The sequence below is a fragment of the Hyla sarda genome, chromosome 2, assembly GCF_029499605.1.
Source record: "Hyla sarda isolate aHylSar1 chromosome 2, aHylSar1.hap1, whole genome shotgun sequence".
NCBI classification, from domain to species: Eukaryota; Metazoa; Chordata; class Amphibia; order Anura; family Hylidae; genus Hyla; species Hyla sarda.
The window spans coordinates 288017820-288043150 of NC_079190.1; positions in this window are offsets into that span (position 1 = coordinate 288017820).

A 25331-nucleotide genomic window follows, 5' to 3' on the forward strand; every position below is an offset into this window, starting at 1 on the left:
GTATATAAGGCATATACTGTAGTGTATAATGTTATATTGAGATAAATTAAGGCTGCATCCAGCATCCTACATTCTTCCCAACATAATGAAGTATCATGAGTAATAAGTGACAGAGCAGGGAGGATGTCTGACGTTTGTCCTCTTTTGTGTCACAATGTAAGTTGTCTTGCAACCTCTCCTACCCCCAGGCTAGGCATCAGTATTAGATAAGCGGGGGTTGGACCTGGCACCTCCACAGATTAGCTGTTTGAAGGTGCCTTGGTGCTCAGGTAAGTGCAGTCTTTTTAGCATTTACAAATGCTCTTACTTGGAAACACTGCATTACTTATAGGGGCAGTGTAATATGCTACAGTCTTGTCCTGTTCATTAGTGTTGAGCGGCATAGGCCATATTCGAATTCGCGAATATTCGCGAATATATGGACGAATATTCGTCATATATTCGCGAATATTCGCATATTCGTTATATTCTCGTTTTATTTTCGCATATATGCGAAAATGCGCGTATGCAAAAATCAACATATGTGAATATTAGCATATACAAAATTAGCATACGCGAAAATTCGCATATGCTAATTTTCGCATATGCGAATTTTTGCACGCCAGTCTCACACAGTAGTATTACAGCCTTCTTTACACCACACAAGCTGGAAGCAGAGAGGGGTGATCACTGTGATGTGTACTGTGAAGAAAAAAAAACGAATATTCGTAATTACGAATATATAGCGTTATATTCGCGGAATTCGCGAATATGCGATATTCGCGAATAATCGAATTGCGAATATTCATGAGCAACACTACTGTTCATCTATTAAAAGTACAGCAATTTCAGGTCAGAGCACTTTAACAGGCTACACTGCTCAGACAAGTGCAGTCGCTTCTTTAAACTTATGGCTGGCAGGAGTGCCAGGGGTTGAACTCCCACTAATGTAATGCGGATAGCCTTTCTCTAGACTAATACTGATAGACTCTCTAGAAATAGCCACTCCCCAGTTTGGTGCTTAATCTGTTTAATTGTCGAGAAAGCCCTATTCCTGCAAAGAGAGGAACTGAGCACTGAGCTGGGAAATAAAACACACTGCTGCATGCTTCATCTGGCGTTATCTAGAGAGTGTGGGGGTCTCAGCCTTGAGACCCTGGCCATTAAAAACATGCTGTGTGACATAACTTCAAAGAACCCCCAGAACAACTGTACCTGGTATAGTGTAAATATAAAAAAAATTAAAATAATAAAATATAAGATGAAGCTCATAAGATCACTAAATACAAACAAACCCTTTTTTTTATTTTTTATTTAATTGATAATCAAAACATTATCAAAATCTATACAGAAGAAAAAGGTCAGGGATACTGAGAGAACCACAATAATCATATATACCCCAATTGGTACAGATATGTAAATGGGAAATGAGTGGTATATATGTGAGGGGGGGGGGGGAACTTTTCAAGATGGGTGGTAACCATGGTGGCCATTTTGAAGTCGGCCATTTTGAATCCAACTTTTGTTTTTTCAATAGGAAGAGGGTCATTTCACACATCAAACTTGATATATGTTTGGTTTTAACATAACTTTATTCCTTCAGGAGTTATTTACAAGTTTCTGACCACTTATAACATGTGTTCAATGTGCTTCCCATTGTGTTGGATTGTCAATGCAACCCTCTTCTCCCACTCTTCACACACTGATAGCAACATCGCAGGAGAAATGCTAGCACAGGCTTCCAGTATCCGTAGTTTCAGGTGCTGCACATCTCGTATCTTCACAGCATAGACAATTGCCTTCAGATGACCCCAAAGATAAAAGTCTAAGGGGGTCAGATCGGGAGACCTTGGGGGTCATTCAACTGGCCCACGACGACCAATCCACTTTCCAGGAAACTGTTCATCTAGGAATGCTCGGACCTGACACCCATAATGTGGTGGTGCACCATCTTGCTGGAAAAGCTCAGGGAACGTGCCAGCTTCAGTGCATAAAGAGGGAAATACATCATCATGTAGCAATTTTGCATATCCAATGGCCTTGAGGTTTCCATTGATGAAGAATGGCCCCACTATCTTTGTACCCCATATACCACACCATACCATCAATTTTTGTGTTCCAACAGTCTTGGAGGGATCTATCCAATGTGGGTTAGTGTCAGACCAATAGCTGTGGTTTTGTTTGTTAACTTCACCATTCACATAAAAGTTTGCCTCATCACTGACCAAAATCTTCTGCGTAAACTGAGGGTCCTGTTCCAATTTTTGTTTTGCCCATTCTGCAGCACCTGAAATTACGGATTCTGGAAGCCTGTGCTAGCATTTCTCCTGCGGTGTTGCTATCAGTGTGTGAAGAGTGGGAGAAGAGGGTTGCATTGACAATCCAACACAATGGGTAGCACATTGAACACATTTTATAAGTGGTCAGAAACTTGTAAATAACTCATGAAAGAATAAAGTTACGTTAAAACCAAGCACATCATTGTTTTTCTTGTGAAATTCCCAATAAGTTTTATGTCACATGACCCTCTTCCTATTGAAAAAACAATAGTTTGATTCAAAATGGCCGACTTCAAAATGGCCGCCACCCATCTTGAAAGGTTTGTCAAATTATTTTTTTCCTATATAACCAACCCATAGACAACAGAGTTCAACCATATGGAACTACTACAAAACAAAAGCAAATAATAGACTTATTGCATAGTTCTCTAGTTGAAACTTTACAAACCCTATGAATTTAAGTCAAAGTTTTCTAAAATACATTGAACACAAAGTTACTCTACAAGCAAGAAACTGCATAATTCACAATCTGCTAACTTCTCCTTATACCCTCTATTCCCCTTATATCTAGCTTTATTTTGCTTATTTATTGAAAAAAAAAAATTTTCTCCTTTGTGAAGAGGCAGCGCAAATAATTAAGGGGATTGTCCTATGTATCGATGTCACTGATATTATTGTGTATTTTGCTTGTGGCCCATTTATTATGTTCCACCATAAGGCCTACAGCAATGATAGGTGAAAAACAACAGCATACCCTTACTATTGCTTGGGACATACTAAAAGTTACAGTCATGGGTGTAAATGTTGTCCTCCATGAAATTTTTCTAGGAAATAAAGTATTTCTGTATGTTTTGTTAACTACACCCCTCACAGAATGTAATAAGGGGTGCAGTGAGTATTTACACCCCACTGGCGTTTGAAAGCTCGTTGGAACAGTGGGCTGTGCAAATGAAAAAAAAATGTTTCATTTTCACTGTTCCAAAAATCTGTCAGATACCTGTGGGGTGTAAATGCTCACTGCACCCCTTATTACATTACGTGAGGGGTGAAGTTTTCAAAATGGGGTCACATGTGGGGAGGGGGGGGTCATTGTTCTGGCACTATGGGGGCTTTGTAAATGAACATAGCCAATAATTCCAGCCAAATTCTCTCTCCAAAAGCCCAATGGCACTCCTTCTCTTCTGAGCATTGTAGTTCACCAGCAGAGTACTTTACATCCACATATGGGGTATTTCCTTACTCAGAAGAAATAGGGTTACACATTTTGGGGGGCTTTTTTTTTTTTTTTACTATTACCCCTTGTGAAAATGAAAACTTTGGGGTAACACCAGCATTTTAGTGAAAAAAAATAAACATTTTCATGTCCAACTTTAACGAAAATTTGTCAAACAACTGTGGAGTGTTAAGGCTCTCTATACCCCTTGTTATATTCTGTGAGGGGTGTAGTTTCCAAAATGGGGTCACATGTGGGTGTGTGTTTTTTTTTTTTTTGCATTTGTGTCAGAACCACTGTAAAATCAGCCACCCCTGTGCAAATCACCAATTTAGGCCTCAAATGTACATAGTGCGCTCTCACTCCTGAGCCTTGTTGTGCGCCTACAGATCACTTTACGTCCACAGTATTTCCGTACTCAGGAGAAATTGTGTTAAAAATTTTGTGGGTCTTGTTTTCCTTTTTCATCTTGTGAAAATAAAAAATATGTGGCCACAACCGCATGTTAGTGTAAAAAATGAAATTTTTTTACACTAACATGCTTGTGTAGACCACAATTTTTTATTTTCATAAGGGGTAAAAGGAGGAAAAGCACCACAAAATTTGTAACACAATTTCTTCCGAGTACGGAAATACCCCATATGTGGCCCTAAACTGTTTCCTTGAAATACGACACGGCTCTGAAGTGAGAGAGCACCATGCGCATTTGAGGCCTAAATTAGGGATTTGCATAGGGGCAGACAAAGATGCAAGCGTTACACTTGCTTCCGCCACCAAAAATACCCTACGCCAGTGTTTCCCAAACAAGGTGCCTCCAGCTGTTGCAAAACTCCCAGCATGCCTGGACAGTCAATGACCATCCGGCAATGCCGTGAGTTGTTGTTTTGCAACAGCTAGAGGCTCTGTTTTGGAAACGCATTTTTATTGGGGGGGGGGGGTGTAATTGTGTAAGAGTGTATATGTAGTGCTTTACTTTTTATTTTGTGGCAGTGTAGTAATTGTTTTTATGGTACATTCGCATGGGCGGGGGTTTGCAGTGAGTTTGAGTTACGGTGGAAAATTTGCCGCAGCTCAAACTTGCATTGGGAAATTAGCTGTAAACCCCTTCCCATGTGAATTTAACCTGTACATTTACATTGTGTGTGTGTGTGTGTGTTGGGGGGGGGGGTTATTGGCGCAAACCTCCAGTTGTTGCAAAACTACAACTCCCAGCATGTACTGACAGCCGCTTGTTGCCGAGCATGCTGGTAGTTTTGCGAAATCTGGAGGGCCACAGTTTAGAGATGGCTGCACAGAGATTTCCAAACTGTGGCCCTCCAGATCTTGCAAAACTACAAATCCCAGCAGGCCCAGACAGCAAATGGCTGTCTGGGCATGCTAGGAGTTGTAGACTCAGAAAAGCTAAAGGCATACAACTACAACTCCCAGCATGCCCAGACAGCTGTTTGCAGTACACAGTGGTCTCCATCACTGTGTGGTGGTTTCTGAACTGTGGTCCACCAGATGTTGCAAAACTAGAGCTCCCAGTATGCCTAGACTGTCTGGATATGTTGTGAGTTGTTTTGCAACTTGTAAGGGGGAAGGTACTTACCACCGGCATTGTGGAGGCCGCCGCTCCCGTCGATCCCGCCACACAACCGCCACCCCTGCACCCCCGATCGCTGATCGTGTTAATCAAATGGTCGTCCAGGGGTGTCGGGTGGGAGTGGTCTCCTGCCGGACACCCTGGGACTTTAGCTAAGTAACCCGATCAACGTCGCAGAAGGACGCATTTGATGAACGCCGAATATTTACGGCGGAATGTTCGTCATCTGCCGTATATATATGGCGTTCTGCATGAAGGGGTTAAACTCACCTGGGGCAAGTAACAGGTGTGGGCAATATAAAAATCACACCTGAAAGCAGATAAAAAGGAGAGAAGTTCACTTAGTAGTTGAATTGTGTGTCTGTGTGTGCCACACTAAGCATGCACAACAGAAAGGAGAAGAGAACTGTCTGAGGACTTGAGAACCAAAATTGTGGAAAATTTTCAACAATCTCAAAGTTACAAGTCCATCCCCAGAGATCTAAATTTGTCTTTGTCCACAGTGCACAACATTATTAAGACGTTTGCAACCCATGGCACTATAGCTAATCTCCCTGGGCGTGGACGGAAGAGAAAAATTGATAAAAGGTGTCAACGCAAGATAGTCTGGATGGTGGATAAGCAGCCCCAAACAAGTTCCAAAGATATTCAAGCTGTCCTGCAGGCTCAAGGAGCATCAGTGTCAGCGCGAGCTATCAACATTTAAATGAAACGCGATGGCAGGAGACCCAGGAGGACCCCACTGCTGACACAGACATAAAAAAAGCAAGACTACATTTTGCCAAAATGAACTTGAGTAAGCCAAAATCCTTCTCGGAAAACGTTGTGTGGACAGATGAGACCAAGATAGAGCTTTTTGGTAAAGCACATCCTTCTACTGTTTACCGAAACGGAATGAGACCTACAAATAAAAAAAAAAACAGTACCTACAGTGAAATATGGTGGAAGTTCAATGATGTTTTGGGGTTGCTTTGCTGCCTCTGGCACTGGGTGCCTTGAATGTGTGCAAGGCATCATGAAATCTGAGGATTACCAACGGATATTGGGTCGCACTGTACAGCCCAGTTTCAGAAAGCTGGGTTTGCGTCCGAGATCCTGGGTCTTCCAGCAGGACAATGACTGCAAACATATGTCAAAAAGACCCCAGAAATGGATGGCAACAAAGCGCTGGAGAGTTCTGAAGTGGCCAGCAATGAGTCCAGATCTAAATTCCATTGAACACCTGTGGAGAGATCTTAACATTGCTGTTGGAAAAAGGTGCCCTTCCAATAAGAGAGACCTGGAGCAGTTTGCAAAGGAAGAGCTGTCCAACATTACGGCTGAGAGGTGTAAGAAGCTTATTGATGGTTATAGGAAGCGACAGGTTTGTTATTTCTTTCCACGGGTGTGGAACCAAATATTAAGTTAAGGGTGCCAATAATTTTGTCCAGCCCATTTTTGGAGTTTGGCGTGACATTATGTCCAATTTGCTTTTTTTTTCCTCCCTTTTTTGGTTTAGTTCCAATACACACAAAGGAAATTAAACAAAATAAACATGTGTATAGAAAAACATGTTTCACTGCAATCCTTTTCTGTGAGAAATACTTAATTTTCTAGAAACATTTCAGGGGTGCCAACATTTACGGCCATGACTGTACATATAGTATACATTTCTATAGTGTATTAACCTGACTTGGTTGATTTGATTATCAGAGTAGAAATAATTTTCAATGGTCTGCTCCAATGGTCTGCATCTGTCACAGCAGGGAACCTGTCATCACTTTCATGCTGCCTGAATCAAGAGTCATTAACGTGGTTCCCAGAAACTTCTCCCTGTTTGGTTATAGAAAGAGATCTATGAATCAAGGATGGCAGCATCCAGGATTGCCTCAATGCCTTGTGGTTTAAACAGCATGAAAATGATAACCGGTTTCCTTTATGAAATGACTGAATCTCCCCGTGGCAGCGTACACTCAAAGTGTCACTACAATTTGTGTTATTTAAAGGGGTTTTCCAAGAACAACACATATCAACCATCAACAAAATAGGTCCTATTGATGATATCTTCACCAAGGAGAACTAACAATTATAGAAAAATCAACCATTGTGTTGTTGTTTTTTTTAGCCCATAAGTGATATTTTAAAGGTTTTAACAGTAATAATAATAAAGAAAATGATATATGTTTTGTCCCTAGGACAGAGGCCCAACAGCAATACCAGTAAATGCAACAGCTTAATTCTGGTTGCAGAGCATGCCCTGAGAAAATTAGTCTTGATGGGTGGGTAGATGTCAGGGTGGGTACCTTCAAAATCTATTGAAGATGGAAGTTTGGATGCGCAAAACCAATTATAGATGAAGACCACCTGACAGTGATCCTGAATTTTCTGCCTACTGGGCATTCCCTGGAAGACGTAAAGCTTACAACGGGTATATCTGCACAGAGACCTGACTGCATTATTCCTGAGACATATTTGATCATACACTGCTAAAAAAAAAACATAAAGGGAACACTAAGATAACACATCCTAGATCTGAATGGATGAACTAATCATATGAAATACTTTCGTCTTTACATAGATGAATGTGCTGACAACAAAATCACACAAAAATTATCAATGGATATCAAATGTATCAACCCATGGAGGTCTAGATATGGAGTCATACTCAAAATCAAAGTAGAAAACCACACTACAGACTGATCCAACTTTGTAAAGTCCTTAAAACAAGTCAAAATGAGGCTCAGTAGTGTGTGTGTGTGGCCTCCACGTGCCCGTATGACCTTCCTAAAATGCCTGGGCATGCACCTGATGAGGTGGCAGATGGTCTCCTGAGGTATGTCCTCCCAGACATTGACTAAAGCATTTGCCAACTCCTGGACAGTCTGTGGTGTAATGTGGCATTGGTGGATGGAGTGAGACATGATGTCCCAGATGTGCTCATTCGGATTCAGGTCTGGGGAACGGGGGAGCCAGTCCATAGCATCAATGCCTTCCTCTTGCAAGAACTGCTGACACACTCTAGCCACATGAGGTCTAGCATTGTCTTGCATTAGGAGGAACCCAGGGCCAACCGCACCAGCATATGGTCTCACAAGGGGTCTGAGGATCTCTTCTCGGTACCTAATGGCAGTCAGGCTACCTCTGGCAAGCACATGGAGGGCTGTGCGGCCCCCCCAAAGAAATGCCACCCCACACCATTACTGACCCATGGGCAAACCAGTCATGCTGGAGGATGTTGCAGGCAGCAGAACGTTCTCCACGGTGTCTCCAGACTCTGTCACGTGCTCAGTGTGAACCTGTTTTGATAAGGATGACCCTTATGTTTCTGATGACTGATCAATATATATTAATACTAATATGCCATTGCTGATGATGGAGAAGGATATTTGTTAAACTACCCTTAACCCATAAACCAGCTTGCTATTTACTTGCAACTAAGAAACCTTGGAATGACGCCAGGAGGCCCAAGATGAGACGTCAGAAGACAAAACATTTGAGGAAGATACAGATTGTATAGAAGGGCAAAGATCTGGGATTTTCCAGTATGAGAGCGAGAGGGACACATAAATGAACTTTAGCCAAGAAATGGATGCTAAATATGCTAATATATACAGAGATAAAGCTCAAATAACCAATCAAAATGTAACATGATGATTTTGATGTCATAACTAAACCTCCCTTTTTTGTCAAATGTAAAAACAATGTACTTCCGTGTAATTAAACAGAACTCCTTGGGCAGCTCTTTAGGGAGTATGCTGAGAAGGAGATATGATAACAAGATTCTGTCTGGTGTGTATTCCTTGTGCCGGCACTCAGCAGTATATAGCGGCAGTCACTCACATTTTAAAGCCTCAGCTCAAGCCATTCTTGATACTTTCATCTGTGAAGAGCACAGGGCGCCAGTGGCGAATTTGCCAATCTCGGGGTTCTCTGGCAAATCCCAAACGTCCTGCACGGTGTTGGGATGTAAGCACAACCCCCTTCTGTGGACGTTGGGCCCTCATACCACCCTCATGGAGTCTGTTTCTGACCTTTTGAGTGGACACATGCTCATTTGTGGCCTGCTTGAGGTCATTTTGCAGGGCTCTGGCAGTGCTCCTCCTTGCACAAAGGCGGAGATAGCGGTTCTGCTGCTGGGTTGTTGGCCTCCTCCACATCTCCTGATGTACTGGCCTGTCTCCTGGTAGCTCCTCCATGCTCTGGACACTAACTGACAGACACAGCAAATCTTCTTGCCACAGCTCGCATTGATGTGCCATCCTGGTTGAGCTGCACTACCTGAGCCACTTGTGGGTTGTAGACTCCGTCTCATTCTACCACTAGAGTGAAAGCACTGCCAGCATTCAAAAGTGACCAAAACATCAGCCAGGAAGCATAGGAACTGAGAAGTGGTCTGTGGTCACCACCTGCAGAACCACTCCTTTATTGGGGGTGTCTTGCCCCCTGTTGACTGTTCCATTTGCACAACTGCATGTGAAATTGATTGTCAATCAGTGTTGCTTCCTGAGTGGACAGTGTGATTTCACAGAAGTGTTATTGATTTGGAGTTACATTGTGTTGGTTAAGTGTTCCCTTTATTTTTTTGAGCAGTGTACTAAAGGCACTACAAGGATAATATTCCAAGGTAAACCATCATGTTTTATTGATAATGGAAAAACAATATGTATATGAGATGAGCAATAGATCAATAAGAAAGATTGCAATTTAGTTTGGTTCACAATAGCATTACGCAGACACAAGCACTGGCCATGTCGTGGGTCTGAATTACCTTCTCGATCACCAATAAAGCAGAAGTGGAAGAGGTAAGAAAGGAAGTAATGCATCTGTTGCACCTTGTGGATGAGCTTAAGAGTACGTTCACACGTACAGTATTTACTGCATATTTTCTGCACCTGACTTTATTAGCCATTGCCTTTTAATGGGTAGCAAAATCAGCTGCTGAAAATATGCAGCAGATACTGAACGTGTAAACGTACCCTTTAACCCCTTAAGGACTGAGCGTTTTTCCATTTTTGCACTTTTCGTTTTTTCCTCACCTTTTAAAAATCATAACCCTTTCAATTCTGCACCTACAGACCCATATGATGGTTTGTTTTTTGTGCCACCAATTGTACTTTGTAATGATGTCAGTCATTTGACAAAAAAAAAAAAATACTTGTGGGACAAAATTGAAAAAAAAAAAAGTGATTTTGCTAATTTTGGGGACTTCCGTTTCTACGTAGTACATTTTTCGGTAAAAATGACACTGTCTTTATTCTGTAGGTCCATACGATTAAAATGATATCCTACTTATATAGGTTTGATTTTGTTTTACTTCTGGTAAAAATCATAAATACATGCACGGAAATTAATATGTTTAAAAATGTCCTTCTGATCCCTATAACTATTTTTCCGCATACGGGGACTTATGAGGGCTAATTTTTTGTGCTGTGATCTGAAGTTTTTATCTGTACCATTTTAGTTTTGATGGGACTTTTTGATCGCCTTTTATTCATTTTATTCATCCAAAAATACACTATTTTGGACTTGGATTTTGGAATTTTTTAACGTGTACGCCATTGACCGTGCGGATTAATGAATGATATTTTTATAGTTCGGACATTTACGTATGGGGCGAAACCACATATGTTTATATTTATTTTTATTTACATTGTTTTTTAAATTGGAAAAGGGGGTGATTCAAACTTTTATTAGGGAAGGGGTTAAATCACATTAACTTTTTTTTTTTACTTTTTTTTAAACACTTGAATACTATAACATGCAATACCATAGCATAGCATTGATCAGTGTTATCAGCACTCCATTGCTCCAGCCTGGATCACAGGCATGGAGCAATCAATCGCCGATCGGACACCGGGGAGGAAGGTAGGGACTCTGCTCGTGTGTCCTCAGCTGATCGGGACACCGCAGTTTTACTGCCGTGATCCCAATCAGCCCCACTGAGCCGGGAAGCATTTTTTTACATTTTAGACTCGCCGATCAACTTTGATTGCCACATCTAAGGGGTTAATACTGGACATCACCGTGATCGGTGATGTCTGGTATTAGCCATGGGTCCTGGCCCATCAGTGCGTGACCCCGAGTTATATCACAGGAGCGGGCACAGGGCGTACAGATACGCCCTATGTCCTTAACAGGTTAAGGGGTTTTATCATGAAGATAAAAAGGTCTAAACTGATGCATTATGTAAAATGAAACATATTTGCAAACACAAGTAATCATCAGAAATCAAACATGGTATTAGCCATGGGTCCTGGCCCATCAGTGCGTGACCCCGAGTTATATCACAGGAGCGGGCACAGGGCGTACAGATACGCCCTATGTCCTTAACAGGTTAAGGGGTTTTATCATGAAGATAAAAAGGTCTAAACTGATGCATTATGTAAAATGAAACATATTTGCAAACACAAGTAATCATCAGAAATCAAACATGTTCAAGAGGCAGCCCTACCAATATAGGCTGGATGCAGTGTCGTACCAAGGGGGGGGCGGCCCGCCCCGGGTGCCACTCTCGGGGGGTGCCAGGGGTGGACTGACCCGCCGCCACCACTACTGAGGATCCGGGACACTCGTCCCAGATCCCCAGCAGGCAGCGCTACATTCTCCTGTATGCGCGATACACGCACATACAGGAGAAGGCGTCCCCTCTGTGTGAGCCGCATCTGCAGCTACACAAAGGAGACGTGACCCCACGCAGCACGCAGTACAGGCGCCAATGACGTCACTCATCCGGCGCCTGTACTGTGGAGGGGAGAAGACGCGGCCCCTGCTGCTGAGAAGATCGCTGTGTGGGATATCAGGTGAACATCCTTTTTTTTTTTTTTTAACCCTGCCTATACCTATAGGGGGGGGGTGCTCTGCATATACTGTACCTATAGGGAAGGGGGGAGAGGGGGGTGTTCTGCATATACTGTACCTATAGGGAAGGGGGGAGAGGGGGGGTGCTCTGCATATACTGTACCTATAGGGAAGGGGGGGAGAGGGGGGTGCTCTGCATATACTGTACCTATAGGGAAGGGGGGGGAGGGGGGGGGCTCTGCATATACTGTACCTATAGGGAAGGGGGGGAGAGGGGGGTGCTCTGCATATACTGTACCTATAGGGAAGGGGGGGAGAGGGGGGGTGCTCTGCATATACTGTACCTATAGGGAAGGGGGAGAGGGGGTGCTCTGCATATACTGTACCTATAGGGAAGGGGGGAGAGGGGGGTGCTCTGCATATACTGTACCTATAGGGAAGGGGGGGAGGGGGGGGCTCTGCATATACTGTACCTATAGGGAAGGGGGGGAGAGGGGGGTGCTCTGCATATACTGTACCTATAGGGAAGGGGGGGAGAGGGGAGGTGCTCTGCATATACTGTACCTATAGGGAAGGGGGAGAGGGGAGGTGCTCTGCATATACTGTACCTATAGGGAAGGGGGTGGAGGGGGTTACTCTGCATATACTGTACCTATAGGGAAGGGGGGTAGAGGGGGGTGCTCTGCATGTACTGTACCTATAGGGAAGGGGGGGAGAGGGGGTGCTCTGCATATACTGTACCTATAGGGAAGGGGGGGAGAGGGGGGTGCTCTGCATATACTGTACCTATAGGGAAGGGGGGGAGAGGGGGGTGCTCTGCATATACTGTACCTATAGGGAAGGGGGGGAGAGGGGGGTGCTCTGCATATACTGTACCTATAGGGAAGGGGGGATGCTCTGCATATACTGTACCTATAGGGAAGGGGGGAGGGGGGATGCTCTGCATATACTGTACCTATAGGGAAGGGGGGAGAGGGGTGCTCTGCATATACTGTACCTATAGGGAAGGGGGAGGTCTGCTCTGCATATACTGTACCTATAGGGAAGGGGGGAGGTCTGCTCTGCATATACTGTACCTATAGGGAAGGGGGGGGTGCTCTGCATATACTGTACCTATAGGGAAGGGGGGAGAGGGGGGTGCTCTGCATATACTGTACCTATAGGGAAGGGGGGGGGCTCTGCATATACTGTACCTATAGGGAAGGGGGGAGTGCTCTGCATATACTGTACCTATAGGGAACGGGGGGAGAGGGGGGGGTGCTCTGCATATACTGTACCTATAGGGAAGGGGGGAGAGAGGGGGGGTGCTCTGCATATACTGCACCTATAGGGAAGGGGGAGAGGGGGGGTGCTCTGCATATACTGCACCTATAGGGAAGGGGGAGAGGGGGGGGGTGCTCTGCATATACTGTACCTATAGGGAAGGGGGGAGAGGGGGGGTGCTCTGCATATACTGTACCTATAGGGAAGGGGGGAGAGGGGGGGTGCTCTGCATATACTGCACCTATAGGGAAGGGGGGGAGAGGGGGTGCTCTGCATATACTGTACCCATAGGGAAGGGGGGGAGAGGGGGTGCTCTGCATATACTGTACCTATAGGGAAGGGGGGGAGAGGGGGGTTGCTCTGCATATACTGTACCTATAGGGAAGGGGGGGAGAGGGGGGGTGCTCTGCATATACTGTACCTATAGGGAAGGGGGGAGAGGGGGTTGCTCTGCATATACTGTACCTATAGGGAAGGGGGGGAGAGGGGGTTGCTCTGCATATACTGTACCTATAGGGAAGGGGGGGAGAGGGGGGTGCTCTGCATATACTGTACCTATAGGGAAGGGGGGGAGAGGGGGGTGCTCTGCATATACTGTACCTATAGGGAAGGGGGGAGAGGGGGGTGCTCTGCATATACTGTACCTATAGGGAATGGGGGAGAGGGGGGTGTTCTGCATATACTGTGCCTATAGGGAAGGGGGGAGAGCTCTGCAAATACTGTGCCTATAGGGAAGGGGGGGAGAGCTCTGCATATACTGTGCCTATAGGGAAGGGGGGAGAGGGGGGTGCTCTGCATATACTGTACCTATAGGGAAGGGGGGGGAGGGGGGTGCTCTGCATATACTGTACCTATAGGGAAGGGGGGGGGAGGGGGGTGCTCTGCATATACTGTACCTATAGGGAAGGGGGGAGAGGGGGGGCTCGGCAGATACTGTACCTATAGGGAAGGGGAGGAGGGGGGTGTTCTGCATATACTGTAACTATAGGGAAGGGGGGGAGAGAGGGGTGCTCTGCATATACTGTACCTATAGGGAAGGGGGAGAGGGGGGCTCTGCATATACCTATGGGGAAGAGGGGGGGGTGTAGCTCTGCACATACCTATGGGAAAGAGGGGGGGGGGTGTAGCTCTGCACATACCTATGGGAAAGAGGGGGGGGTGTAGCTCTGCACATACCTATGGGAAAGAGGGGGGGTGTAGCTCTGCACATACCTATGGGAAAGAGGGGGGGTGTAGCTCTGCACATACCTATGGGAAAGAGGGGGGGGTGTAGCTCTGCACATACCTATGGGAAAGAGGGGGGGTGTAGCTCTGCACATACCTATGGGAAAGAGGGGGGGTGTAGCTCTGCACATACCTATGGGAAAGAGGGGGGTGTAGCTCTGCACATACCTATGGGAAAGAGGGGGGTGTAGCTCTGCACATACCTATGGGAAAGAGGGGGGTGTAGCTCTGCACATACCTATGGGAAAGAGGGGGGTGTAGCTCTGCACATACCTATGGGAAAGAGGGGGGTGTAGCTCTGCACATACCTATGGGAAAGAGGGGGGGGTGTAACTCTGCATATACCTATGGGAAAGAGGGGGGGGAGTGTAACTCTGCATATAACTATGGGAAAGAGGGGGGTGTAACTCTGCATATACCTATGGGAAAGAGAGGGTTACCTGGCTACCTACCTACCTGCCCTTTTACTGTGCAGGACACCAAGGAGGGCATTATTACACTTTGTGGGTCTATAGATGGAAAGATTGTGTAGAGGAGGGCACTGAATATATGCAGAGTCTGACATGTTTTTCCTGCAGATGTTAAGAGATCCACATGGCGGTCTTATCCGAACAGAGAAGAAAAGGAAAGAGGACGCCGCTGATCAGAAAAGACGTAATTGTGAGTCCCAAAATGTAACTGCAATCACTTATATGGTATACGCATCCTGTGTACAGCTGATATCTACCGCCATATGGTCCTGTATATAATCAGTTATATTGTATACAGATTCTTTATAGTATACTGGTCTGTGTATAGTGGTTTTATTCAGTACAGTATGGCGGCATTATCCAGTTATTGTGTGGTGGTATATATTTACTCCTTGTATACCAGTATTATTGGTCATGGAAATTTACCTACGTTAAAGTGTTTCTTACATATATAAATTTTAATTTATTGTGTGTGGGATTTGGGTGGAATAGGAGCGTGGCAGAAGATTGACGAGCTGCAGAGACTAGCAAGGGCCCTTGCCTTTTTTTGGTCCGGGGGCCCTGAGTGTTTTCAGTCCGCCCCTGGGGGGAGGGGAGGGAGGGGGTGTAATTAAGGGGGGTGTATGTGTGGGGGGGGGTGCTAAACAAAGGGTCCGCCCCAGGTGCCAAATGCTCTAGGTACGCCCCTGGCTGGATGCTCTCGTTTTTTGTTGCCATAGGATACGTCCTGTAAGCAGTTTTCGCTTTAAGTCCTGTCGTGCTCAGGTCTCCTCACACACAGTGATTATACAGCTATATAGACTACAGAATTTACAGCTGCTACACTGCATAACGTTCATTTTACAAACTTATGTATGAGGGAATCTAGCTGAATATTGACTGGCCAGGTAAATATATACAGTATAATGTATGGCTATTGCTTCTATATAACAGTTTTTAACACTACATTCACTTGGCAAGAGGGGAAGATAATATTCACTATAATAACACTGTATGCTGTGTGAGGAGAAAAGAGATAACTTTACCATTATGAAGATTAGGTTCTCAATGCAGGACATGAATGAGCGTGTGCGCTAACGACTGCTGGAAAATGAAGTTCAATACAAATCATGTGAAAACAGAAGCTCCGCCCACCACAGATTTACATCTAAAAAGGTGAGCGCATCAAAAGAAGGCAGAGACAAGGAAATGGCAACTGTATTATTTTTCAAAATCAGACATGTAATTTCATTCCTAACAAAATATTAAGTTTGCTGTGGAAAGTGGATCATGGTAAAACCCCATTAAAGGGGTTCTCCGGTGCTTAGACATCTTATCCCCTATCCAAATGATAGGGAATAAGATGCCTGATCGCGGGAGTCCCGCCGCTGGGGACCCCCGGGATCATGCACGCGGCACCCCGTTTATAATCAGTCCCTAGAGCGTATTCACTCCGGGTCTGATTACCGGCGACCACAGGGCCGGTGGGGTGTGATGTCACGCCCCCATGTGACGTCACGCTCCCGTGTGACGTCACGCTCCGCCCCTCAATGCAAGCCTAAGGGAGGGGGATAAGATGTCTAAGCACCAGAGAACCCCTTTAAGCCATAGGTTTGACATCTAGAGCGGCCTACCACTACCAGGAAGAACCCCACATCCTGATAAAGAAGACAACCTGAGCAGTATTCTCGGCTAGGTGGACCTCTTGTGAAGCCTCCTTTAATCTTGGAAAATTATTCTCCCGGTGCATGTGTGTGGTGGTGGTGGTGGGTAATGAATTGTCAAAAGGGCAAAAACTTATGGCATGACCCTTCACATCTGGACTTTCTATATCAATAAAGTTAAATTTTCACAAATTTTAATGACCTTACTGCCAAACAAGTGTGAAACAGGTAAATAAAAGAAACTTTTAAGAAGCTGTGACCACACTAAAGGCCTTCAGAGAAACCTGCAAATAGACATAATATCAGCTTGAAAGGAACATCTTGCCAATTTCCGGGAAGTATAACAAACATACCTACTGGCATCATCAAGGTTATCATAGTTAAGTAGGTAACCTTTCATAAAACACAACACACTATTTCTGTGGTCTGTCACTGACGCTGTAGTTTAGGAGCACTGTGAAAAGCAGTCACACATTACCCCACCCACCAAAAATGGAGGTTTTCCCCAAAGCACAGCCTATAACCTACCAGAAAGTAATTGTACTTGTTATTGTGTTATAAGAAGTTGGTACAGCCTTCAGAACGTGTTATACATTGCAGCTATTAAAACGTAAGTATAATCACTAATATATTATATAATATTGATATATACAGTCATGGCCGTAAATGTTGGCACCCCTGAAATTTTTCAAGAAAATCAAGTATTTCTCACAGAAAAGGATTGCAGTAACACATGTTTTGCTATACACGTGTTTATTCCCTTTGTGTGTATTGGAACTAAACCAAAAAGGGAGGAAAAAAAGCTAATTGGACATAATGTCACATCAAACTACAAAAATGGGCTGGACAAAATTATTGGCACCCTTAATGACGAAGGACGTATATTTACATCCTGCACCGGCTCCCACGATATGCCGCGGGGACCCGCGGCTAATAAAGGACATCACCGATCGCGGTGGTGCCCTGTATTAACCGTTCAGATGCGGCGATCAAAGCTGACCACAGCGTCTGAAGTGAAAGTAAAACTATCCGGGCTGTTCGGGACCACCGTGGTGAAATCACGGCGTCCCGAACAGCTTACAGGACACCGGGAGGGACCCTACCTGGCTCCTCAGTGTCCGATCGGCGAATGACTGCTCCGTGCCTGAGATCCAGGTAGCAGCAGTCAAGCGCCAATAACACTGATCACAGGCGTGTTAATACACTGATCTTTTCCACAGATCACTGGCATGTATGTAATGTTATAGGCCCCTATGGGGCTATAACATTGCAAAAAAAAAAAAGTGTTAATAAAGATCATTTAACCCCTTACCTAATAAAAGTTTGAATCACCCCCCTTTTCCCAGAAAAAATAAAATAAAACCATGTAAATAAAAATAAACATATGTGGTATCGCCGCATGCGTAAATGTCCGAACTATAAAAATATAGCATTAATTAAACCACACGGTCAATGGCGTACACGTAAAAAAAATCCAAAGTCCAAAAAAGCTTATTTTTGGTCACTTTATACCATTAAAAAGTTAATAAAAAGTCCGATCAAAACAAAAATGGTCCCGGGAAAAACTTCAGATCACGGCGCAAAAAATGAGCCCTCATACCGCCTTGTACATGTAAAAATAAAAAAAGTTATAAGGTTCAGAAGAGAACATTTTTAAGCGTATACATTTTCCTGCATGTAGTTATGATTTTTTCCAGAAGTACAACAAAATGAACCCTATATAAGTAGGGTACCATTTTAACCGTATGGACCTACAGAATAATAAGGTGTCAATTACCGAAATATGCACTACGTAGAAACAGAAGCCCCCAAAAGTTACAAAATGGCGTTTTTTTCTTCGATTTTGTCGCACAATGATTTTTTCCGTTTCGCCGTGGATTTTTGGGTAAAATGACTGATGTCACTGCAAAGTAGAATTGGTTACGCACAAAATAAGCCATAATATGGATTTTAGGTGGAAAATTGAAAGTGTTATGATTTTTTAAAAGGTAAGGAGGAAAAACAAAAATGCAAAAACTGAAAAACCCTACATCCTTAAGGGGTTAACTTAGTATTCGGTTGCACACCCTTTGGAAAACATAACTGAAATCAGTCGCTTCCTTTAACCATCAATAAGCTTCTTACACCTCTCAGCCGGGATGTTGGACCACTCTTCCTTTGCAAACTGCTCCAGGTCTCTCTTATTGGAAGGCGCCTTTTCCCAACAGCAATTTTAAGATCTCTCCACAGGTGTTCAATGGGATTTAGATCTGGACTCATTGCTGGCCACTTCAGAACTCTTCAGCGCTTTGCTGCCATCCATTTCTGGGTGCTTTTTGATGTATGTTTGGGGTCATTGTCCTGCTGGAAGACCCAAGATCTCGCAAACCCAGCTTTCTGACACTGGGCTGTACAATGCGACCCAACATTTGTTGGTAATCCTCAGATTTCATGATGCCTTGCACACATTCAAGGCACCCAGTGCCAGAGGCAGCAAAACAACCCCAAAACATCATTGAACCTCCACCATATTTCACTGTAGGTACGGTGTTCTTTTCTTTGTAGGACTCATTCCTTTTTCGGTAAACAGTAGAAGGATGTGCTTTACCAAAAAGCTCTATCTTGGTCTCATCTGTCCACAAGACATTTTCCCAGTAGGATTTTGGCTTACTCAAGTTCATTTTGGCAAAACTTAGTCTTGCTTTTTTAGGTCTGTGTCAGCAGTGGGGTCCTCCTCGGTCTCCTGCCATAGCGTTTCATTTAAATGTCGATGGATAGCTCACGCTGACACTGATGCTCCCTGAGCCTGCAGGACAGCTTGAATGTTTTTGGAACTTGCTTGGGGCTGCTTATCCACCATCCGGACTATCCTGCGTTGACACCCTTCATCAATTTTTCTCTTCCGTCCATGCCCAGGGAGATTAGCTACAGTGCCATGGGTTGCAAAGTTATTGATAATGTTGCATCCTGTGGACAAAGGCAAATCTTGTAACTTTGTAATTGTTGATATTTTTAAACAATTTTGGTTCTCAAGTTTTCAGACAGTTCTCTTCTCCCCTTTCTGTTGTTCATGCTTAGTGTGGCAGACACACAATGCACACACTCTCACACATTTTGATAAATGTTATAAATCTGAGTGTACAGCACTGTGCAATCTGTGTGTGCTATATAAAGAATAATTATTATTTATCACAAAACCAACAAACTGTGATGCAGTGATTTCATTGATTTTGCAAAAAATGCACAATTTTGAATGGTTTTGTTGTAACTGTGACTGTACTTTCTGAGTATTCCAGCTTGTGAAGGATCAGGTAATTTCAGCCTGTGGGAGCAATGATACTGGTAAGAACAAATGTGTTGTTTTCTGGTACTAGGCAAGAGGCCTTCACCCTGATATCTATGGAAACTATGCTGTATAGTTAGTAGCCAGACAGCCTAGGATTTTCTTTTGTTCTGTTTATGTGCTTGCTCTGCATGAGGATCAAATAAAGCTGGTTGAGGCCAATTTAAACAGAAAATCCTCTGCTTTGGACTTAAAGGGAACGTGTCATCAAAATTACCGATTGTTTAAATCAAATTTTTATGTTAAACACATTTTAAGATTTAAGATTTTTTTAAATGTTTTTACTAATGTTCCTTGTTCTTATCTATATTTAAAAATAATTGTGACATCTTGCAGTTTCCATTCTTACCACTAGACCTACAACTAAGCGGAGACTCCCTGGTCAGTTAATGTAGTTTCCTAGTAATGCTTTTCTTCTCATCCCAGACAGGAGTACAGTGACCCCCCGACTTATGATGGCCCCGACATATGATCATTTCAACATATGATGGCCTCTCAGAGCCCATCGTATGTTGAAGGCAGCCTTGACATATGATGCTGCTGTGTGTCGGGGCCATCGTACAAACAGCTATCTGACAGCGCTGACAACTTCAGCAACTGACAGATAGTTGTTTAATGTCCCCGTGTGCCCCGTTCTGCCTCCTGTTACTCACATGCTGTCCTGCTAACTCATGCAGGCTTCCACTGTGAGCTCCGTGTAAGCCCCGCCCCCCAGTGCAGCCATAGCCAATAGCCTGCAGCATCTTGCTGCAGGCATCCAATGAGCTGCTGGCTGCCCTCCCCTTCCTTTCCTATAGAGCTGTAGTCGGCAGGATGGTAATGGAGGACATTCTGTCCCCCCTGAAGGTATTTAAAGAACTGTACAGTACTGTATGCGATGTCACACATCACATACAATACATAGACACACTATACACCCCATACATCAATGTTTCCCTATCAGTGTGCCTCCAGCTGTTGCAAAACTATAACTCCCAGCATTCCCAGACAGTCAATGGCTGTACATGCATGCTGGGAGTTGTAGTTGTGCAACAGCTGGAGGCACCCTGATTTGTTAAACACTCCCCATACACTTCACATACAATGGTCCTCCCAGAACCAATTAGCAGTTTCCCATAGAGATATGTATTCAATATACAATGGTTCCGAGGCCCCAGAACCAATTACCATTTTTACATAGACATATGTACTCGACATATGATGGTTTCAACATATGATGGTTCTCCTGGAACCAATTAATATCATATGTTGAGGGACCACTGTACAGTAGAAGGTGACACCAGCAGGGAGGTGGCAACACTTGATCCACCACCATTGGCAGCAGAGGTCAGCATCCCACTACCTGTAGAATGGCCTGTGAACAGGGAAAATGTCCATTAATGTCTCCAATTCATGTGAATGGGACAGGTCCTGTCTTTAGTTGTCTATGGTCCATGTGGCTTGCTGCAAAGCATATATCTAATACTCAGTTCAAGGTAAGAGGTTACTGGGCACTAAGGTTATTGCAGCCCCTGTTGGTATATGTCAAACGATTGAGTACAAGCTACTCAGTAATTATGTGAATCTGTGCCTGCGGTGCTAACGGCAAAGAACAAGGTCAGGCCCTTGGGGGCCTGACGAAGCGCGATAACGGACCGTCGCCCACAGGCAGCACCCTCCCGTTCCTGACCACCTTCCACCTTCCTGCTATGTCGCCTCACATGTTCCTTCAATAAAGAAGTTTTTTTGCATCTTCCAGTGCCCGAGGTGAGTGCTCCGTTTCTCAAATGGATTGTGATATCTCTAATACTGTTAAAAAGCTGAGAAAAGATGACAGCCCCAAGAATAATGAACAAAAAAATGACAATCAGAAAAGAGAAATATGTTCCAGTATCTGTCTCAATACATTCCCTTTTACTGCAGTCATGAGCCTGTGTATTTCAGTGTAAGAAATGATTACACATATTTATAGATAAACCACCCTCATATTGAATTATATTAAATTAGAGGCTAAGGTTAAGTGCAATGAAAGACCTACAAGAATGAGTGTATAAAAATTGTATAATTGTAGTTGATATTTATTAGAAATCTTGTTAACACATTTGACACAGATACATAGAGATCACTTTAAAAAAAAAATTTTTTTACTATGCAGTTTTTCAACACACATTTTCACAGGATCACAGCCATGGTTTACAAAGCATAGTCACCCAGTTAGTAAATAAGCCCAGTGTTTCATACTTGGTACTGCAAGTCCATAGTATCACACTATGGCCGGTATTTATCATTGTAGGTGTAAGTGAAGTATTTTTTTTTACATCTTTTTATGTGTGTGCTGGTAATGTGTAGGAACACCAAATGTATTAAATGGTTGCAGGGCATTTGATACAATTTGTGCAGGTCACATTTTCTGAAATTTCTCTCTTCACATACACCAAAAAGCAAAGCTAGGTTTGGGCTGGTCTAGTTTTAGAGACTTTTCAGTGGCTTTGCGCCTTTTTAGTGCCTTTTCACAAAAAGGCACAGTTCATAAAACACTTCCATATCATGTGTATTGCCAAAATCAGTGGATTGCAACTCATAATCAGCAGAAATGTGTAAACCAAAAGGCACAAAAAAAGCACAAACAAACCCTGCTTACACCTTTTGTGCGCCTTTTGTACACATAAAAAACAGTCTAAAGACAATGATAAATGTCAGCCTATGTACTCATCCTCTGAATTTGTACACGGGCAGGAGAAAATACATCGCCATCTACTGGATTTAGTGTAGCTGTTTGACTGCACACCCTGAGACACATAACCTTAAAGGGGTACTCCGGTGAAAACCTTTTTTCTTTTAAATCAACTGGTGGCAGAAAGTTAAACATATTTGTAAATTACTTCTATTAAAAAATCTTAATCCTTCCTGTACTTATTAGCTGCTGAATACTACAAAGGAAATTATTTTCTTTTTGGAATGCTCTCTGATGACATCACAAGCACAGTTCTCTCTGGTGACGTTATTATAATAAACCCAAGTCCCCAGCACTGCAAGGCAGCAGTGCTAACCACTGAGCCACCATGCTGCCCTTAGCATACATCTGCTATGCATGGTTGCTAAAATGGACAGAGATGTCAGCAGAGAGCACTGTGCTCGTGATGTCATCAGTGTTCCAAAAAGAAAGGAGTTTCCTCTGTAGAATTCAGCAGCTAATAAGTACTGGAAGGATTAAGATTTTTTAATAGAAGTAATATACAAATATGTTTAACTTTCTGCCACCAGTTGATTTAAAAGAAAAAAAATTTTCACCGGAGTACCCCTTTAAGAGTTTTTCTTCAATATTCCTAAAATATGTTTTAGTTGTGGACAATATTAACACAGAAAAACCTGAACCCGTGGTGATAGTTCAGTATGCCCTTTTATTGCAACAAAATATTTTCAACAGAAAAAATATATATGGGGACAGATTTGACCCAAAGTTAGACAAAACAGAACTAGTCCAAGAAACTATGCAAAAATTAAACACAGCAAACATAAATTTGGTTGTTAGATACTTTCCTTTTTTCTGGAAATTGTGAAAGCTGGGTTTCATTGTATTATTTTCTACTAAAACTGTATTACCGTGTTTCTCCGAAAATAAGACCGGGTCTTATATTAATTTTAGTCACAAAAAACACACTAGGGCTTATTTTCAGGGTAGGGCTTATTTATTTACGGTATGGGGGGCTGCAGCAGTGTGGATGATGGGAGGCTGCAGGAGTGTGGAGGATGGGGGACTGCAGGAGTGTGAAGGATGGGGGGCTGCAGGAGTGTGAAGGATGGGGGGCTGCAGTAGTGTGTAGGATGGGGGGGCTGCAGGAGTGTGAAGGAATGGGGGGCTGCAGGAGTGGGAAGGATGGGGGGGCTGCAGGAGTGTGGAGGATAGGGGGCGTCCTCCACACTCCTGCAGCCCCCCATACTCCTTCAGCCCCCCATCCTCCCCTTCCCCTGTCGTCCTCCACACTCCTACCGTACCCTACAGCAGAGTTTCCCAACCAATGTCCTCCAGCTGTTGCAAAACTACAACTCCCAGCATGCCCAGACATCCTTTGGCTGTCCTGGCATGCTAGGGAGTTGTAGTTTTGCAACAGCTGAAGGCACACTGGTTGGGAAACCCTGCCCTACAGTGCCCCCCACCCCTCTGCCATAATAAACTTGGGTACCGGTACTCATTTCACTTTCTTACCGTACGGTACCCTGCGGCGAGATCTTCTCCTGTTGCTTAGCAGCCGGGGGCAGGGACACGTCCGTGACGTCGGCCGTGCATACGCGCCGACGTTTTAGAACGTCAGCGTCCCTGCCCCGGCTTAATTACGGTAAGCTAACTTGCCGCGGGTGCCGCGGGACCAAAGGGGGCGGGGGTGGCCGAGGGGGGCTGTGGGGTCTGCGGGCATTAATGGGGTGGATGTGGAATCTGCGGGCATTACCGCACTGTGGTGGCCGGGTCTGCGGGCATTACTGTGGCGGCCGGGGGGGGGGTTAAGGTGTGTGGAGTCTGCAGGCATTACTGTGGTGGCCATATGGGGTCTGCGGGCATTATTGGTGACCGCGGTCCGCCAGCAGATTACCCCTGGACTAGGTCTTATTTTCGGGGTAGCGCTTATATTGCAGCCCTACCCCATAATCCTGCTAGGGCTTACTTTCGGGGTAGGGTTTATTTTTGGGGAAATACGGTAGCACCTGAATCACTTACACTTACTCTGAGTTGCATTCCAGCATTACTGGGTCTTTACTAAGAGCAAAGTTATGTTAATAAAAAAAATAAAAATAAATAAACACTAGCTTCTTCACCTGAATTACTAAAGTATACTATTTTATAATAAGAACACAAATGGGGGAATTATGAGGGTTATGCTAGGTATAGTAGTTATATTAGGTCACAGAGAATTAACTAATCCAATGGTCCTCTCTGACTCCACAACCTTTTGTTAATTAAGCTGTTCATGTATGCAGGAATGAGACCTCTGGATACTAGGATGCCGTGAAAAACTTTACTCCAACTTCTAATGCAATTTCATTATAATAAAATTGATTTAGCATAGCTTGGAATGCTACAGCTTTTTCAGCCGGAAGACTGGACAATAGCAGAACTAGGAGAAACTCATGTGGCACTGGCTAAGCCCCGAGACAGGCAGGTACTCTCATTTTCCTGAGAGATACACATTTTATGCATTAACCCTTTCAGGACCGGGCCATTTTTTATTTTTTTTGAGGTTTTGCTTTTTTCTCCTCGCCTTCTAAAAGACATAACTCTTATTTTTCCATCTAAAGACCAGTATGAGAGCTTGTTTTTTGCATCACCAATTTGTACTTTGTAATGACATCACTGGCCGTGAGCGCTCTCTTGTCATGTCCCTGCTGCCGGCGAAGCTAGGATTTGCATTGCGGGACATGCCCGCATGCAAATCCCAGCCCGTCACTCACCTCCCTGGTCTTTCAGTTCCCGTAGCCCAGGCGCGTGTGCCCCTGCCTCCTAGGGCGTGCGCGTGCCAGAGCTCTTACATTTAAAGGGCCAGTACTCATTTAATGTCTACATCTGCGCCTTGTCTTTAAGTATCTGCTCCTCCCTTTGTTTC